We start from the raw sequence: 6,083 nt of genomic DNA on the forward strand, positions 1-6,083 counted from the left end.
TGGCGAAGTTAGTATTTTGGCGAATTCCGGTTGATAGGTGAGTTTTTGATACGAGAATCGGAATGGAATTCCGAGAGTTGCAGTAGCTTTGTTAGGTGATTTGGGATGTGTGTGCAAAATTTCAGGTCATTCGAAGGTGTTTTGGTTGGGTTTTTGATCGAATGCGTGTTTCGGAAGTTTTAGAAGAACTTAGGCTTGAATCCGATGTAATTTTTTGGTGTTGTTTGAGGTGTTCTGATTATTGGAGCAAGTTTCAATGATGTGTTAGGATGAGTTGATGCTTTTGGTTGAGGTCTCGGGGGCCTCTGGGTGATTTGGGATGGCTAACGGGAAGTTTTGGACTTGTAAGGATCAAAAATCACTGCTGCTTCTGGTATTTTTGCTTCTGCGGAAATGGGACCGCAGAAGCGATACCGCAGAAGCGAGTGGTGAGCCGCAGAAACGGCAGGTATCATAGGTGCGGAGTGGCTGACCGCATTTGCGGAGTCGCAGATGCAACAATGTGACCGCAGATGCGGATTTTGGAAATCTAAGGGGGAAACAGCTTGTGCGAAAATGGAATCGCAGATGCGGGAGCCGCAGAAGCGGTCTTGTCACCGCAGAAGCGGTTTATTCCGCAGAAGCGACACTTAACCGCAAAAGCGGAAGTCGCAGATGCGGCTAAGGAGCCGCAGATGCGGAAATAACTGGTCAGTGATGTTTTATTTCTCCTTCGCGAAATTTTGAAGGGTTTCATAATTTTCACTTCGAACTTGGAGAATTTGGGCGAGTTGGAAGAGAGAAATCAAGGGACTTCTTTGAGGTAAGGATTCTGAGTCTAAAACACGATTTTACGGTGTAAATACATAGATTAGAGCTGAAAACTCAAGGAATTAATAGACAAAAATGGTGATTAGGGCTTGAAACTTAAGAGAGCTAAAATGGAAATTTGAGGGGTCATTTGGACTCCGATTTTTGTGTTCTTTATATGTATAGACTCGTGGCGAGATAAGATCCGTTGATGGTAAATTTTCTAATTTTCGAGAAGTGGGCCCGGGGCTCGGGTTTTGCTAATTTCGAGATTTTTGCTATTTTTCCGATTATTTTCAATTGGGAATTGTCCCATTGGCATATTGTGATGTATTCGTTGTGGTTTTGATCAGATTCGGTGCATGAGGAGGTCAATTCGAAAGGCAAGGGCATAGCGAGCTAGGATTTTGGCCGGCTTGAGGTGAGTATTAGACGTAAATGCTGTTCTTAGGGTTTGAAACCCCGTTTGCACAACGTAAGGCTATATTGAGGTGACTTGCACGCCGGGTAGCGAGTGTGGGGTAGAGCACCGTTGGGGATTGTGACTTGGTCCGTCCCGGTAGATGAATATACTGCGTATTTGACTGAAATTCACTTATTATCATTTTAATTGAGCTAATTGCTATGTTTGGGCTTCGTGCCAATTGATTGAATCCTTCAGCGATTATTATTACCGGCCATTTTTACATATCATTGAACTCAGTCCTAGTGCTTATTACTATTTTGCAAACTCAGCCACCTTTTCTCAAACTAGAAACTTAATTAATATTTTTAAATGAAGTTTGGGCTGAATATTTTTAATTTATTGTGCCCGAGAGGCTTATATGATTTTGGACTGAGTATGGGATCGGGCTGCACGCCGCAGCGGTATGATATTGATATTGATATGAGGCTGGGGGCCTAATTGATGCCACGATATGGCTTATTATTGCGCTTGGGCCGTAAGGGGCCCCTCCCGGAGTCTGCACACCCCCAGTGAGCGCCGTCGATGATAAATAAATAGAGCGGGCTGCACGCCGCAGCGGGTACTGGAAAGAACCGGTCTATGTGTTGCATTGCATATTTTTAATTTTTATTTATTCCTTTATCTGCTGTGATATTCCCATAATTGTTTTCACTGTTTTACTGATTTTATGCTACTGGGTTCAAGTTGCTGTATTTATAGAATTACTTTGTGCCTATTTAGGATTTCTTATTCTCAATCTTTATTTATGTTTATTACTCACTGGGTCGGAGTACTCACATTACTCCATGCACCTTGCGTGCAGATCCAGGTACTACTGAGGCTGAGTGAGGACTTCTCTGCCTAGCATAACATTTGGGAGTTTCAAGGTAGCTGCATTTGACGTTCGCAGTCCTGATCTTCCTTCTATCTTATCTATTTTGTTTTCGCATTTCTAGAGGACGATATGTAGTAGGTTGATACTCATGTATTAGAGGCTCTGACATGTGACACCGGATTCTACGGGCTGTGTAGTCATTTTATATTTTGGGTTTCCGTATGTTTGAATCTATTTCAGGATTTCAGCATTTGACTTAGTAATTCAGCTATGTTAATTTATTCTTGCACTGTGATTATTTGGTTAAGGTAGTCTAAATGGTCGGGCTTGCCTAGCAGTGTGTTGGGCGCCATCACGACCGGGGTTGGGGTCGTGACAGCTCTGTATTTCAAAAGTTAAGTATTATATGGAAATATCATAAATATAAATAATTATACTGCTTAAAAGAACATTTATACCTTAAATTGATTGATAATTTGCTCCTTCAGCGAGAATGGGAATTCACTCCAAGTCGCATAAGGGCCATCATAAAGCTTTCTGGTGGCTTTGGTGATTATCCTCGTAGTAATATTACTCGGGATGAACCTGCAATTTAATAAAAAAAACACATTAATATCTTAGAAAAAACTGTACAAAACAATAAACGTAAAAATAACAAATAACTCTTACCCATGACCCTCAGGGACTATGATGATCCTGCCGTATTGATCATAATGCACATCCTCGTCATCATCAGCATCATCGTCCGAAGCATGTATATCAGAGGCATGTGTGGAAGGTGTAGGGGGGTCAGAGCTAGTATCTCGCAGGCGAAGGCCTGAATAGATGGAGTTCCTGATGAAGATGGCTGCGATCCCTGTGATTGCGACATAGCTGGATGGACCGCAAGTGGCTCTAACACTGATAGCTGTGACCCGAGTGGCTGTGACACTGATGGCTGCGATCCATGTGGATATGACATGGATCGATGCGATCTATGCGATGCAGATGGCTGCGATCCACGTGGTCGTGAGGCAGGTAGACTGTATGTCGGACGTATAGTCCTATGGCCCTGTGACGAAAGACCTGGTGTTTGCACGAAGGTGTAGGGCTCGTGATGCTGTGGCAGCTCAGTATAGCCCTGGGATGGAGGCAAAGACATAGGCATAGGCATAGGCATCTCTAAAGAGGGTGGAAAAGATTGAGTATTATCTTCTACCCTCCTCTTTGGTTTCCTAGCCTTTTCTCGACCCCGAGAACCAGTAGGGTCATTATTATCTCGACCCTTGCCTGTCATCTGCATAATATAATACATATTTAGATTGAAACATATAAAGAAACTAGTTATAAACGAGAGTTATTAAAGAAACCAACTTTTTAAAGCTCATCGACGTATTGTTTCTCGTCCGAGAATTCTTTTTCCTCACTAGTTTGAGCTTCATCAATTGATTCTTCTTCCTCGTTTTCTATAATTCTTACTTCATTTATATCAACTTCTTCCAATATGTGTTCAAGATGTTCCAAATCATTTTCTAAAACTTCGTCCACTATTTGGTGAACACTGGAGATATCGTTTTGATATGCAACATCTAACACATTCTCGACTTCCACCCTACCTACAGGCTTAGTTTTTATTACAACCCACCAATCGGACTTATTCCGCCGCAATGGATAAGGAGCATAATATACTTGCCTAACATTATGTGCAATTATGAAAGGCTAATAGCGATCATACTCCCTCGTATGATTAACCTCAATTATGTTGTATTGATTGTGTACTCTTGTACCTCTTGTTGGATTTGGGTCAAACCACTTGCATCTAAAGAGTATCAATTTCTTAAATGGCTAACCTGTATATTCTAGTTCTATTATTTCTTTGAGCACACCATAATAAGCAATATCTCCAACTTGGTTGCCATCACCACCTTGAACCAACACCCTACTGTTGATGCTATTTTTATTTTTAGAGCAATCCTCTGTATGAAACTTATAACCATTCACAACGTACTTAGACATTGTTGTGACCTCAAGCCCAGGTCCCCAAGATATATCTTTCAAAAATTAATTTACACCATTATTTGGATCATTTACCTACATATTGTTAAACAAATTCATAAGTTAGCATAACTTCCAAACATTGTTTACCTACATAGTGTTAAAATATTTTAAGGATAAACTTACAAATTGTTTGAACCACGTATCAAATCTCGTATATACATCATCATGGCCAAATTGACCCACGAAGTGACTGTGACACATCAAATATTTTTAGTAGTTGCATTGAGATGTAATCACAGTAATTTTTATATTTTGATAACTACTAAATCAATACTTACTTGAGAAATGGTACAACTTCGAGACAATTTAGCAACACATGAAGTGTAGCTGACTTGAACTCCATATCACTCAAACTTCTCTTTCTAACATCTTTAGAACATCAGCCTGGTTGATTGAATATGGACATAGGCGGATATAGTGGATCATTTACACATTCGACCGTGTGCCTATTAGGCCTATTCCTAGCACATGGCACATTACTCTCAAAATAATAAGAACAAAAATGAGCAGTTTCCTTTGCAAGATAAGCTTCGCGTATAGATCCTTCAATCCTATTCCTCTGCTTAACAAATTGTTTGCATTTGCCAATTGTCCTACATAATTTCAGGTTAGCCAAGAACATTCATATAAAACAGAAAATTGCATCAAACTTATAATATTACCTCTCAAAAGGATACATCCATCTGCATTGAACAGGCCCTCCAAGTCGTGCCTCGTGTACAAGGTGGATTGGAAGGTGTTCCATCACATCAAAAAAAACCACATGGAAATATCTTTTCCATCTTAGTAGAAGTTACACGAATGTTCTGATCCATCCGGAGTAGGTTTTCTTCCCTTAATGTGGAAGAACACAAGTTTTTGAAAAATAAACTAATCTCTGTGATGGGTTTCTAGATTCTTTCAGGCAAACCACAAAATACAATAGGCACTAAGGTCTCCATGAAAACATGACTGTCATGACTTTTCAAATGGCTCAACTTCCCTACCTCCATATCAACTTTTTCCCAAGATTCGACGCATAACCCTCAGGCATCTTCAATTTCGTTAACCAATCACAAATTTGCCGTCTTTCCTCCAAAGTGAATGTGTAACTTGCTTTGGGCTTGAACACATTACCATTGTTTGCTGTCTGCAAGTATAATTCAGGCCGCCTGCAATATTCATGTAAGTCCATTCTAGCCTTCAGGTTATCCTTTGTCTTACCTTTAACATCCATCACTATGTTGAACAAATTGTCAAAATAATTCTTCTCAATATGCATGACATCAAGGTTGTGACGGAGAAGATTATCCTTCCAATAAGGCAACTCCCAAAATATACTCTGTTTCGTCCAATTATGAGTAACACCGTATCCGGGGAATCTATAAGGTGGAGCTTCAGTAACTTTACTGAAGTTCTGGACCCTCTCCCAAATTTTCTCACCTGAAAGTATCGGAGGTGGAGAATCATATTCCATTTTATTCTTTTTGAATGCATTTTTCATCCTTCTAAACTCATGATCCGGAGGCAAGAATTGACGATGACAATCAAACCATGATTGGTTTCGGCCATATTTCAAAGTGAACGCTTTACTATTTTCCATGCAGTAAGGACAAGCTAGCTTCCCAGCAGTCATCCACCCAGACAACATTCCATACGCAGGAAAATCGTTAATTGTCCACATTAAATTAGCACGCAAATTGAAATTCTGCTTGGTTGATATGTCATATGTTTCAACACCATCGTACCACAATTGTTTTAGCTCATCAATCAAAGGTTGCAAATATACATCAATCAAACTTTTCGGATTACGTGGACCGGGGATAATACAATTTTAGAATATATATGGACTAGTCATGCACAACTCGGGTGGTAGATTATAAGGTGTAAGAAAGATAGGCCAGCATGAATATGGTGTCGCAGATACAGAAAAAGGCGTGAATCCATCCCCACACAGACCTAATCGAATGTTCCTTGGTTCTACTAGCAAAATAATGG

This window comes from Nicotiana attenuata, unplaced genomic scaffold (assembly GCF_001879085.1).
Source record: "Nicotiana attenuata strain UT unplaced genomic scaffold, NIATTr2, whole genome shotgun sequence".
NCBI classification, from domain to species: domain Eukaryota; kingdom Viridiplantae; phylum Streptophyta; class Magnoliopsida; order Solanales; family Solanaceae; genus Nicotiana; species Nicotiana attenuata.